The 14,812-nt window shown below is 36.2% G+C and overlaps 1 protein-coding gene across 4 annotated transcripts in view; it reads right to left on the reverse strand.

The window, feature by feature from the left end:
- Positions 1-14,812, reverse strand: part of LOC145673137 (ferric reductase 1) — a 209,094-nt gene that overhangs the window by 135,674 nt on the left and 58,608 nt on the right. The window lies entirely within an intron of this gene.

The raw sequence follows: 14,812 nt of genomic DNA on the forward strand, positions 1-14,812 counted from the left end.
ATGATTATGAAATAATTAGTGAAATCAAAATGTGGGAGGAAACTGGAGAACCAAGACAAAAACTATAGACATAATGTTGTCTACTACACACGCTCTTGACCTGGGATCAATCTCAGAAATTCCTAGCACCAGAGATTAGCGCCCTATCACTGAGCTACCCTACTTGCATAAACGACCAATAGTGATTGCTTTTTTCAGTATTAAATCATATTTCTTGGCTTACGGTGAATTGTAAGTTGACATTGACAGGTGTAGAGCGGTTTTCTACTTAGGGTGAAGCTATTATGCCATTCTATTCAGCCATTTCCTGAACGACAAAATTTCTATCATTTAGATACCTCTTAGCAAACTTCACGTCTAAAAGCACGATTTTTCTTGCTAGCATATGGTCTTTTCCTTAGTCTTCCACCATGGTAGCAGTTTTTCCACAACACACTACGGATTGTCTGATCGGACACTAATTTCCCCACCCACACTTTCTACTGCTGGACGAAGTTATAGTACACTAATTCTAGGATTTCGATTCACTCATCTCTCTCATTTGGTTTCTTTTCTGGCGCCTCGCGCCGTAAATTTCTGGTTGAGCCGTTGTATTTAGATTTGTTCACAATGTACTGAATAGTTGAATGGGATTTGTTCACAATTTTCCCTATATTTCTAGGTGACTGAAATTTTAAAGCATAGTTTACAATAACTTTCTTCAAATCACTACTTAACTTCTTTCGACGTTCCGTTTTCTTCAAAGCAGATTCACAGCTAAACTACCGTACACTCGTCTTTTTTATTGCATCCTGTACCTCTAGAGAGCGACTATGTTGCAAGCTCATAGAGACCAAGAAAAGGGGTCACCCTTCTAAAAACATAGTTGGTGTACTAACAAGTATGTTGCTCGAAAAAACTAGCTTTTTGTTCTTTTCACTATTTTTAGGGTTTGCATGTTATATTTCGTGGTTTTCATATACTGTATTGGTACTTGTGATGCTTCCTTACAACAACAACAACAACAACAAAGAAAGTAAGTTCACTTTTTGGCGGTTATAGAGCAATTTCTTCAGTGTATCCAGAAAAGAGTGAGATAGCTTGCCGTTTAATTGGGAAAACTATACAAAATTAATTGGACACTATATGTATTTCAACAGATAAATCACACGAAAGCCTGTAAGAAGATGAAAATATCTTAAATGCCACTCTATTCAGCTTGAGAGTTTAGGAAACGTCAGATACAACCCTAATATATCTTGTGCCGCCTTGCTCTGTTAATCCCTGATTTCACTTACTCAACTTGGCTGCACGGCTAATTGGCTTTCTGCAGTTGCTGCTAAATCGAATCGGCTAGGCCGAATCTGATCGTTGGATTATTTTCAATTACTTTCAACTAGCAACGCTGAATGCTGTTTCTTTATTTGGCCTCCTCTGGTCGATTCGACATTGACTGGCAATTTCAAAGATATTCAAAAGGAAAGTTATTGCAGCAGTGTGTTGTTATAGCAGAATTACCTATTGTAGCAAATTTACAATTATACATTTATTATTATTATTATTATTATTATTATTATTATTATTATTATTATTATTATCCATAGATTAACAACTGTAGCTTTTTAAGTTACTTTGATTTATGGCAGATTTTAGTACAGCTTATATTAGACTATCAATTCGACCTGTATATTACGTACCACCCAGCACATGCTTGATGTAAACGAGGAAAACCTCCGTCATGATGGCTGGCCTGAAAAAGCTAATGCTGTTACTCCTTTTCGATTTTTTTAGTGTCCCAATTGGGAATCGAACCCGGGACAACTTGCACCAAAGGAGAAAGCGTTAGCGACTATGCTACGGGAGCCCACGTCTGGCACTGCTGAAAATGAAATGAAATCTTTGAGTTTTACGTTCCACGATTATGCCGGCTAGGCTTAAAGGAGACGGTGAAGATGGGAAATGAATGAAATGGTGGAATGAAGAAAGTGCGAGGAAACGGGAAAACCCCGAGGAAACCCACGCACATGGTGTTTGTCCACCACAAAGCTCACTTAGCGGGAGCAGGGTTTGAACCCGGGATCCCATGTACCACTGAACCACCGCGGCCCCTGTCTGACAGTGCTATTATCATAATTTCAACATAAATATGCCGATTTTAATTCTTTTCTAGTTAGCTTTTAGAGAAGGAAAATAAAAACTAATCAGCTTTCTGTTGAATGAATCAACCATTTACAGATACGCTTAATTACAAAAGACGAAAAAATACATTTAAAAATGTTTCCGAATAAAACACACTATAAGGAAACTTAAATGATCTCTATAAAGAATTTAAAATATCGGGAAATGAGTGAAAGGCCCTTAAAAGCAGTCAACCAAAGACTGTTTCGTCACTTCTTTTTGCCACAACTATTAGCAAGATAATGGTTTTCGCTTAAAGATGTTGCCCGGTAGCCACTTTTAACCATTATAATTTCCGGCTATGAACAGAAAATTATTAGGTTTTTCTCCTTTTTTCCCTACTATTATTAAATAACGGGAAACAGTGAAAGTTCGAAAGCGTGAAAAAGGTTTGTGAAGAAAGACACCGCCCTTTCGTACAGTCGGCAGCCAAAGTGCATGCCAACTCCTGCAATGGCGTATGCAAGGGAGGGTTTCAGGTTTAACCCCCTTTACATATTAAGATATATATTAAAGTCCTGAAACAATATGATTAGGGCAGCATGACCATCATTGATAAAATCTGCGTAGGCTACTATATTCCAACATTTTTCCGCAATAACTTGAATCAATTTGAGTATTTTGCTTTCACGTAAAAACGACATTCCCGTAGTATTTAAGTAAGAGGAAACACGGCTAAAATGAACCATTTGTACTGAAATTAAAACATTTTGTTGTTGTTGAGCGTCCAACTATTATGGTGCAAGGCAGAAACTGGGATTATGATAGTGAAGACAATGGTGCAATGAAGAAAGTATAAGAGCCTCGAAAAACCCATGCACACGGTGTTATCTACTACCTAGTCCATTTAACGCGAGCTGTGATTGAACCAGGGACCCCATGCTGCCGACATGACATGATTGTATTTCAAAGTGCGATAAAAGCTTACGAACAAATCATGCCTCATACTATAGTACAGGTGCAGGATTACCTTACATAACGTCTATTATATTATTATTATTATTATTATTATTACATATATTTACAAATTGGCAATACCCAGTAGGTTCTTTTTAAAAATAACCAAATACCAACTTTGCTTATTTGTTAAATTTTTGCTGCCTTTTTTTTCAACGTCCAGGCTATAGGAAACGTGAACCCACATTTTAAAGATACGTAGAATCCGAACCATCGCAATACGTACAAAAATGCGGTAGCCACTAGACCACCGGGGAAGGTTCAAGTAAAAGAAGTAAATGGCACATAGCTCATCGGGTCACGATTTTGGTCTGTGTAATCCGGGTGTGTGGATTTCGCCTCTCACACCCAATCTGACCTGGTGATTTAAGATAGATTCGGTGATCCGGACAGATTCGATGACCCAGAAGCAGCTGAAATATTAACTCTTCAGCATTACTGGAGAATTTTATAACGCATTACCGATTTCAACTAATTGAGCCCTCGAATATTCACATACTTGATTCCAGGTGTGACATTATTTAATCAAGGTAATTTTGTCTTGAATAATCACATATAATTTAGGTTTATTCGTCTTTCCATACTGAAATGTAATGCACTGGCTTTGAACACAAACTACATAAAAAGATTTAACATAACACTCTTTAGATTCAACGGTACATCTCACATTCCACATAAGTTGACTGCTAGATTAAATTTTGGCGATTCTTCGTAAGTTAAACATGTTGCATCTGATACCACAAATGAATGGAGAGGACAATTATGGAGCTACCTGTATTAAGAAGTAGCGGACTTCGGTCTAGAAAGCCGGCATTAACAACTTTAGGTAGGCCCGGGTCCCAAAGGTTTTGTCGTGCCAGCAGTGGCGTGTGGTGGTTATGCAACCGGGGAACAGGTCGACATAGATGGGAAATATTGTGTAACAAAACAACGGAACTGAAGTAAATGAGCACTATTAAAATGTGCTTTTAAGAAATCAGAAAAATTTGTTTGAAGCTGATTTTTTTTTTTTTTTAGAACAACAGTACATGCAGTAGCGGAATTGAGTGTAAAAACTAGGGGGAGGGGAATGCCATTACTTCAAATTGGTGGTCAAAAGGTCTAATATCTGTAAAAAAGCATGGCCAATTAATCGTGTGGCGCAAAAAGTACTGCCGCCACTGAGTACAAATGCATGTGGAATCCACACAGTTTTTGATTCCACATAGAAATACACGCATTAACCAAAATTCCACACATTTTGTGGAATTCGACACACATTCGGAACTCTTCCGGCAGAAATACTCAACTATCGTTCAGCCTTTATATTAATCACGTGACCACCAAAACGGGATGCTGGGGCGCAGCCATCGAACTAAACAAGTGTGTTAATTACAAAATGGTCCCGATTTCGCTCCAGCTCAATTCATGGGCAGCACTAAATGACAAAAGAATATGAAGAAAGTATGCGCAGCCCAAACCAGCAGAGCTAGATAAACGAAACCTGGAAGGAAGGAGAAATCTGGGGGCGAAGCCCCCAGCGACCAAAACTATTTTGTATATAAATAAACCGGCTAAATGGCTAGGAATACAGCAGAACGTAAATTTTCTACCGAGTAAAAATTCCATGTTTTTCATTAAAATTCCCTGACTTTTCCAGAATTAAAAAATTCCCAGACTTTTCCCGGTTTTCCAGGTGAGTGGCCACCCTGTTCATACATCTTCATGTAGGCTATTACGACAATGTTTCGTCTCTCCGGGTCACACCAGGTCTGTCTGGAATTGAACCTGGGACCCCCCCCCCACACACACATATATATATATATATATATATATATATATATATATATATATATATATATATATATATATATATATATATATATATATATATATATATATATATATAAAGCCAATTGTCTTGTTAAAAGCGGGTGAAAATTTGACCCTGACAGATAAGAGAAGGAGACAGAAAAGTTTAAATCATCTAATAACTTGAGCCAAAGTAGTCGATACGCTAGAGACTGAAGTCAAAGTGTAATGAGTCTCGTCAATGCTTAGAAAGACTGCACCAATGTAGGTACCCTATGGTTCATTTTCCAAGCTCTTGTTATTCTCTACTGTCCTTGAGATAAATCAGTAAAATTCAAAATACTGAGAACCATAGCTGCTGCTACTTTTGTGCTACAGCCCATTGTGAGATAGGGCATCCTTCAGGGGCGTAAATAAGGGCCCCGCTGACCCCGCATTGCGGGGCGCCCAAGCCATCAGGGGGGGCCCAACTCGTGAAGTGGGACGTAGAGAAGGGGCCCCACTCCATGCTGTCTGCGAGGTGGCCCCCAAGCCTTTAGTTACGCCACTGGCATCCTTAACAACGCCTTGCCACTGGACCCTGTCCCTAGCTCTGCCTTTCCATCCCTGAATACCCATTACACGCAGGTTTTCCCCGTCATTTTCTACCCATCTCCTGGGTCGTCCTCTCGCTCTCCTCCTTTCAATTATATTTTGGTTGATCATCTAGTTTGTCGTTCATTCGTGGGACATGCCCTATCCACTTGATTTTGTCTGGTCTATTTCATGATTGTATCTTTGTCTATATGTATCATAATTCTTAATTGGCCCGAAAATTCTTAATTTCATTTCTTTTAAATATTAACAGCTGCTCTTCAGATGTGCATTCGAATTTCCACGTTTAGCACCCATAGGTCACCACAAATCGCCATAGATTTATACATTCTGATCTTTGTTTCTCTAGATAGTAACCTTGGTTTTGAACAGTTTTTCATATTTGTAATAACATTTGTTGCCAGCGTGTATTCTGTCTCTTATACACAGAGAATACATTAAATTCTACGTTCATTGGCCGCATTCTTTCATCTACAGATTGAAAACCGTGATTTTAAAATAAAATACGATTAAACATTACTACTACTGCGAACAATGGCTATCATATACGGCGTGCATGCATATTTAAAATATTTAAGGTGCGAGAATTAAAGGAAATTGAATTTCCTGTAAAAAACACAGTATATGATCTTGACATGGAATTCTGTACACAGTTGATTAGGCATGGAATAAGAATATTTGAAAAAATGCAGGGTGAGGGAAGAGAGAGAGAGAAGGAAATAGCTACAACCATTTGTACCACTTCCTCTCCAGTTGACATGAAATCACAATATCCGGTTAACGAAATTCTTTACAGGAAAAAAAAATCCCATAATAGAAAAGAATGGTCATTCTTCTGTTTCTTCAAGCAAAGATTTTTCAGAATATTTGTAGAATACAGAAAAATCAAGGTGAAGAAACTTTGTTAATAAACTTTGTTAATATGTTCGCCCAGTTCAATTAAACTTTTCTATCTGTCTATTTTTTAACTGATTTGCATCTCGTATCTAACAAAAGGAAATGAAAGGCAATTTCTCTTTAATCTACCGGCATCAACTTATCAATTTAAGTTAATCCACTTTCACTTCTGTTACATGAAACAAAAAGAAAGAGAAAACTTTTTTGGACCGAAAAGTATATACGTAGCTATACATAGTATTTTTTTTAAAGGTTCTTCTCTTGTTCAGTACCTTATAAGATCGAAATGTTGAGCAAGGTTTGCATACTCGATTCGATCCGGTTAATTATTTCATTTCAGTCACGTCTAGACGCTGCAAGAAGTCGGAAGGAACATCATTGTAAGAATCCTCTTCCCCATTTTCACTCTTAATTCTGTAGCTTTCATTTGTGCTAAGGACTTATGTTTCATCAATTATACCTATCAAGAAAAAAATCTCAATACATTTTTTTAATTATTTACTAACTGAAATGCTCATTCTACGCACAGGGAGAATAGGTTTATGAAAGTATTTTTAACTTTTTCCTCTTTTCCTCTTAGGATATGCATTTAACAGAGTGTAGTCATAAAAGCCTGTAATGTATTTGACCAATTTTTGAACCACTTATCCAATTAAGATACGCCTTTTAATCAAAGTGACACGATAAAAAATTTGACCTGAAGTAGAAACTAAATTCAACTTGAAGTAGGTACTAAATTTATTCTAAACGGGTCAGCCGTTTTCCCGTGATGTGATCACAAACAACAGTTACCTAACTTATTTCAATTTGATGAAAAAAAATATACAAAATGCTCCCCCTCTCCTATCTTTAAGAGAGAAAAAAATTAAAACGATAGAACAAGTGTCCTTATTTTTTAATGTGGAGTTCATATACCAAGTTTCATATTGTTCCTAGCTTAAGGGACTTGCGAGATACTTCACTTTCCGCATAAATTTTAATTCCTGCATAAAATATATCTCCCTTAGGGTAGCCCCCGAATCAAAGTAACATGATAAAAACTTAGTTCGATATATATATATACACAGTACTATGTTCCAAAATACATTTCTAACAATTACTATTTATGTTCATTGTTATTTAATCTTAATTTCATTTAATTTAATATACATCTTATTAGAAGTGAATATAATTTAAAATTTTGTGTGTATGTATTTAAAAAAGAAAAAGAACAAACAGGATCACAGTATTCTTTACCACCCTTTCACATTATCCGGCGATTTGCCGGATCCGTTTCCGACGAATTGCCGGACAAGGTAGAAAGACATTGCAAGCAATGAAGCTCTTCACATATGTGCGGCGGTCGCCGGCGAGCAAAACAGCCGGATCTCCCTGCTAGAATCCGGCGCGGCAGATCGCCGTGTATAGCCAAGCGGGACATTGCAAGCAATGAAGCTCTTCACATACACGCGGCAAACTGCCGGATGGGTGTTGGGAGAGGAAGCAAGTGTTGCCAGGAAAGAGTAGAGAGTGGCTGCGATGATATGGATGCGTGTGTTTTACGTATATATATATATATATATATATATATATATATATATATATATATATATATATATATATATATATATATATATATATATATATATATATATGTGTGTGTGTGTGTGTGTGTTATGTGTGTGTGGAGTGTATTTGTGTATGTGGTTATGTTCTAGCCTAGTACACCTGGAGTAATTTTAACCAAACTTGTTACATACAAAATCTAGGAAAAGATGATATGTGAAAATAATCGAAAACGACCGATACCACCGGAGTGTTGAATCTATAAGTCGTTGATTAAAGAGTCCAAATCAATATAAATTATTTTTTTCTATGTAACAGAAGATTGGGAGAAATAAATGTCTGGGTAGCACTGGGCAAATGAGCTTGTAATTCTATAAACTTGTGGTGCCCCTAAATTGAAATATACACTATCAAATATTTCAGCAATATTATATATTTATTAATAATAACTTTATGTACTTTCGCAAAGCAAGAGAGAATTCATGAAGTGATATTTGATAAATATACCGTATCTTATATATTTTCTAATTATCTTTAACACTTCTATGGTTGTAATTTCTTGAATAGTCCTTTGAATACAGGGACTAGAGCAGTGCTTTAAAGACAATTGATTCAATAGTCGGAACGCTTAAAATAAAAGAATAAACCCGAAATACTATAATAATAATAATAATAATAATAATAATAATAATAATAATAATAATAATAATAATAATAATAATACCTACAGATTAGACTTGGGCTCAGTGGTTGTGCTGACTTGGGGTTCTGGCAGTGGCGGATCTAACCCGGGGGGCCTAGGCCCCACCAGTTTTCAGGATGACGAAAATAATTTAAGCTATTATTTATATATTTTTGAAACTTTATAGTAAACTCATGATAAACTTTCATAGTCTGGGGTCTGGCAGCCTCCCAGTTTTTACCTTCTAGATCCGCCACTGGATTCTGGTATAGATTTCAACCACCAACTATCCTGAAAGGACTTTATCCTGGTTTTCCCAGTCACAACAGGTGAATATCGGGATCGTGTTTTACATATCCAGAACCTGGCCGCTATTTTGCTCAAGTCTATCGATTGTGGAAACAGAGAAAAATCTCCTTCAACTTACCACTTTTATATATATATATATATATATATATATATATATATATATATATATATATATATATATATATATATATATATATATATATATATATATAAAGGGTGAACCCATGTGTGTCTGACTTTTTTTCTATCTATCTCAACAAGGCGGGTAGAAGATACGTTTTGCATCTGTCAATTGCAAACACCACAAAGCGACAAGAGTCACAAGGTTTTGCTTCTTCAGTTGCACAGCAACCCTGCTTGGATATTTTTATCCACGACAAAACACCGGATAATATGAAAGGGTACACTTTTCATCCGGCAAACTGCCGGAAACGGATCCGGCAATCGCCGGATAATGTGAAATAAGCCTAGTGTTTCTCCTAGTTTAAGCACGAGGGTTTTTTTTTTTTTTTAACCTGAGCAACAGTTTCAGTAGAAAGGGCTAACGATACTGTCTATCGTTGTTTCTCATCCGACCACACACACGCACAGAGAATCGTCGACCCAGTGAAGAAAGGAACAAGGAACTCAAAAAACTTTTAGCATCATCTTGTGAAAGAACAAGGAAACGGCAAACCTACCCAAATTGAATGGAATTGGAATGGAAGATAATTCCTGAAAATCTGCAAAGAGCACATTTCAGACAAACCAAGATGAGAAACTTTTTACACATCTCAGACTTGAACAAAGTCACACACAGGACAGAACGTCGCCGATTCTAAATTCCAGAAAATTTTAGAAGCATATAGTGAAATGTAAAAATCACGTTTCTCGGAAAACAGACGCTCCAGCGCCGTTAAGGGGCGTATACCTTAAGTAAAACCCAAAACGCATGCAAAACCCACTGGAAGAATCAGAAAGAAGAAAAATTCAGAAAATAGGTTATAGGCGGATCCAAATCATCAGGAAGATTGGTAACTAAAAACCTCAACACACTGAACTCATCAATGGTGTAGAACACAACATTTCGACTTACACTTAACACAACACCACATAGAATTATACACACACTTAAGTTGATCATAACAATGATGGCAGGCTAAGTTAACACATAGCCGAAGTGTCCAAATTCCACATCACGGACTGACGTAGACGCTACTTACGCATCACTTTCTTTAGCGAGCCACAAACTTGTAACAAGAATCAAGTTATTTACATATTTTTGTACATTACATATTACAATTTGGAGTTAAGAAAAACTAAAAACTTATTTGACTGTCTCTTTACATCCTATCGAGACTCAGTAATCAAAATAGTACAACAGTAACAACATTGTGGCTCAAGCACGGAACTTAGATTCATAGACACTTTTTGAGAAACGTTTTCTGAACCCGCGATAACAAAAAACGGTGTTAGTAAAGTGTAGTGACACGGAGTGCTATAGTTTGCACGCCCATATAGCGAGGAAAGAAAGTGTCAAGTGAATCCCGACAGTGAGGAAGGTCTAGGGTTCGTCGCCTCATGCACATAGAGATGAAGGCCCAGAAATTCTCCTTAGTGGCAATCCAGCATCCGGAAGTGTCGTCAAAGGGTCATCAACCCTCTGTGTGTGTGTGTGTGGTGAGAACAGCACTGGCAGCGAAAGGTAGGGGTAACCTATTTTATTTTCTGGTGTTCAAAGACAAATTTTCATTCTTAAATAGAAATACAAGACGTTGCTGCGTAAACACTAGAGCCAGAATAACTGATCTTTGGAAAGACGTTAATTTTGCTTTCATCACTTCGAAATTAGTATTCTATTTCGGACATTGGACGTATATAAGCAATATCTTCGGTTTTAAAAAGTTTTTTTTTTTTTTTTTTTTTTTTAAGCTCTCGAGAAACTATAGCGATTCTGAATAATCTTGAAAACTTCTACATTTTTTTTTTTTTTTGTTGACTTAAAGAAATTTTTTAGTAAATTGCTTCTACAAGATGTAGCTTAAAATTTGGTCATGGAACGAAACTAACCAGATGTAACTGCTAAAAACCCCAGATACTCTTTATAATATTAAGTATGTAATGCTAGTTAAGAAAATAAAGCCAGCGTTCAAGCTATGATTTTATTTCTTTTTATGTCGAACTATTTAAAAATGTCCAAAGCATACTATGGCCAAGTATGTATAATACGTTAAATTATGCAGTGAATATTTTTGTTAGTATGAAATAATGGTATATGTTAACATTTTCTAGTAGGTATTTGTAAAATGAAAATTAACTTCGGTTAGTATTCTTATAAGAGTTGAAAGAATGTAAAATTGAGAGATCAAATAGAGAAGCATTGTTTAGAAAAATGAAATACACAAATCTTATAGATAGTCATGTTAGAGATACGCTACCCGTTGGCTAGACATGGTATTCTAGAAAATTAATAATTATTTACATATCATGAAAACGTTAGGCTAAGCAAAGCCGCAATCAACTAATTATCTTGATCTTCCTAAGCAATAGGGAGATCAAGATCTATGCACGTAGACAACGATTAACGACCAGGTCAGTAGAAAATGTTGCAATATAATAAATAAACTGCAGAAAACAACTAAATTTACCCAAAGCCTTTTGAATAGACGTCTTTGTATTATATCTACATATATTTATATTAATATTTAGATCTATATAAAATATTCATGTAGTAATTACGTTATGTGTATGCATTTCAATATCTCATTCATATGTATGTATGTTAGTATATGTTTGTGTGTACTAAAATAGTATGTATTATGTGTGCTAAAATGACAATGTAATTCGTATTGATATATAATCTATGTTTATTGCTAATACCGAAAAATGTAAATATGCATCAGCTAGGCCCCAAGGTTTAGTCGTAGTTATTTAAATATATTATATATATATATATATATATATATATATATATATATATATATATATATATATATATATATATATATATATATATATATATATATATATATATATATATATATATATATATATATATATATATATATCAGCTATCACTCAATTATTCTTATTAGGCAGTCCCAGTTTTCTTTCAAATTTCTTATCAATTTTCTTTAAAAGTCATGACTTTTCTATTTCCTTATGTCACTCTTTCTACTAATTTGCTTGATTTACTTAGTCTAAATTTTGGTATTCAAAGGCAGATTCTAGAGAAGCTCTACACATTCGTTTTAATTTCATAAATTACAACGATAACGATACAACGATAAATCAAGGACCTTGGTTCTTTATTACTGAGCCACATTAAATAATACTCACACTTCGTTTCTATTTGATTCCATTTTTTATTTATATTATTTATTTTTTATTTATCTGGTTGCCTGCCAACCAGATATTGACAAACTCATTATTTTATGACATCTGAATATCTTTCTGTATATTTGACAATAGAGAGGAATTTTGACAATGTTTAATTAGTTTTATGTCAGTACAAATAAGTTCAATAGAGGAAAGAAACATAATATCTTCAATATATATACATGTATATATATTAAAAAAACTGTTATAATGAAAATTTCAAATGAAACAGTAAATATCTATTCTTCGGTACTTTGTTCCCATGACGTTCGGCAGGTAATACTAAATCTTCTGCTTTCAAAGGCTCCAACCTGTCATGTTATGTCACTGTCTTGACGTACAGTACAGCATTCATGCCGTTTTTTTTTTTTTTTTCCATATAAATTTATTGACTGTGAGCTGTCTCTCCATACTCCTTGCTCAGTTGCTACATAAATTGATGCACCAATGATGTCTGTTTTTACTCCTAACCTCCCTTCTCCGCAATTACAGAAGAAAGACTTCTAGCTCTTTACTAGTGGGTAACGTTCCCATTATAGCCGACACGTTCCCACGTTGAATGGCTATGCTTATGCGTTGAATCAGAAAACTTTTTGCTCGATTATCTCCTGATTTAATTGATAGATGGTGGACGATTTCTTTTATAAATTTGAGGCCTCCTTCTTCCCAAGAACCGCTAGACTCAATTGCTATTGCGACAAAGCAATAGTTATCGAGTAGTTTGCTATATTTATTCCTTTTTTCTTTCGCTCTTCGAGCAGCTACGAGTCCAGCTTGTACTGAGGCATATTGTAGGTTGGAGGGGGCATAGGTGTCTGAACATGTGAAGTCCCAAATCAATGCCTTTCCTTTCTTCCAAGGTACTAAAGTCATACCATCGGGTCTTTTTCCGTCAGATCGGCTGCATCCAATCGGTTCCCTCACTGCTGGGATCCCTGCTGATATTAATGCTCTTAATATTATATCATTTACACTTGAATGACGTGGGTGTCTGCCTGCGCTGCTTTTGCACGACAAACCGTGTAATCCTTTTTTATCTACAAAGGTGTTACAAATGGGGCAGTGGTGTGGTTCACATATATCTGCTCCCAACCGTAGTGCAACTGATACTCGGAAGCTCTCATTGGATAGGTGTAGGCCCAGAGATGGTGATGGTAGAGCTTGAAGCCATGCTCCGTTTTCTGGGGACATTACCGCTAAAAGTCTGGCTTTATCTTCGATGTTTTTTGTAGTCTGCAATAAAGAAGCTGCATGGCAATTAACGATGGGCTCGTCCCAAGCCGACTGATTGTTACGATTTTCGAGAGTCGGAGGGTCTAACCCAACTAAATTTGTCCATTTAGCTATGCAGTCCATCACATCTGGATTGGTGATTTTGTCGTTATCCCATTGAAGAAGTGAACTAACTATTTGACTTGCACCGTAGAAAGACGCTAAAAAAGACGGAATAGCCATATCTGTGGCGCGACGGATTCCAAGGCCTCCATTTTTTACTGGTAAAGAAGCTTGTATCCAAGAGTTATTATTAAGAGAACAATTGAGGATGGATTCCAGACCAGTTTTAAGAGTATCGTCATCCTTCCAAGATGGAGAGCATCGGAGGAAATAAAATAATCTCGGCATTCCAAATGAAGCCCTTAACAGATAAAAAGCAGAATGGGCTGAAAGCTTGGAAAGTCGTGACAAAAAAAATTCTAGTTTGGAGGTTTTGTCTAGTAACATTTTGCTCCGTGCCTCTGTTGAGATAGCTGAACCTAAAAGCTCTGCATTACTTGGTGTAAGGAGCTGAATACCAGGTGCTGATTTATTAAATATATCAGAGGTTCTTAATTTGTTCTTCTGTAGCACCGAGGAATCCTACTTCGCATTTGGAGCAATTTAGCGATAAGCCAATTGATGATGCATGTATACGAATGTTGTCTAATGTTTGTAGTATTACGTCTGTATTTCCAGCTATTGTTCCATCATCCAAATACCAGACATTCAGCTCTGCGTTTATATTATTAACAATTGGTTGGAGAGTCATAGCAAACAGTGCTGGACCTAACGGATCACCTTGCTGAACACCTCGCTGTGATAGAATAGTGTTATCTCCTATATATAGGTTGCTTGGTTGAGAATAGCATTGAGAGATGTACGAAAAATATGCTGGAAAATTATTTTTAACAGATAGCAACTTGGAATCTCGGTTTAATTCATTGAAGGCATTTCTGAAATCGATTTTTAAAAATGCTTTCACTTGGGTGTGCGAAGTAGAATAATATGTGCGGGCTGCATGTACTGCTGCTTCCGCCCCAAATGGGACACAGACTCCTAGTTGGTGTGGATATAGTATGTCGATAAGTGATTCGCGCATCTTGTAGCAGATTATTTTGGCCGACAATAGTCTCCAAATATTGCCCACGGCTATTGGCCGAATGCCTCCGCTTTTTTTCTTAAGGGCAAGTAACGACGCACCGAAGAATATCGGTCTCAATGTTGTAGGTACATTTCCCGATATAATGAGGTGTAACAGTTCTCTGA

This window comes from Thermobia domestica, chromosome 16 (assembly GCF_964235325.1).
Source record: "Thermobia domestica chromosome 16, izTheDome1.hap1.1, whole genome shotgun sequence".
Lineage (NCBI taxonomy): Eukaryota > Metazoa > Arthropoda > Insecta > Zygentoma > Lepismatidae > Thermobia > Thermobia domestica.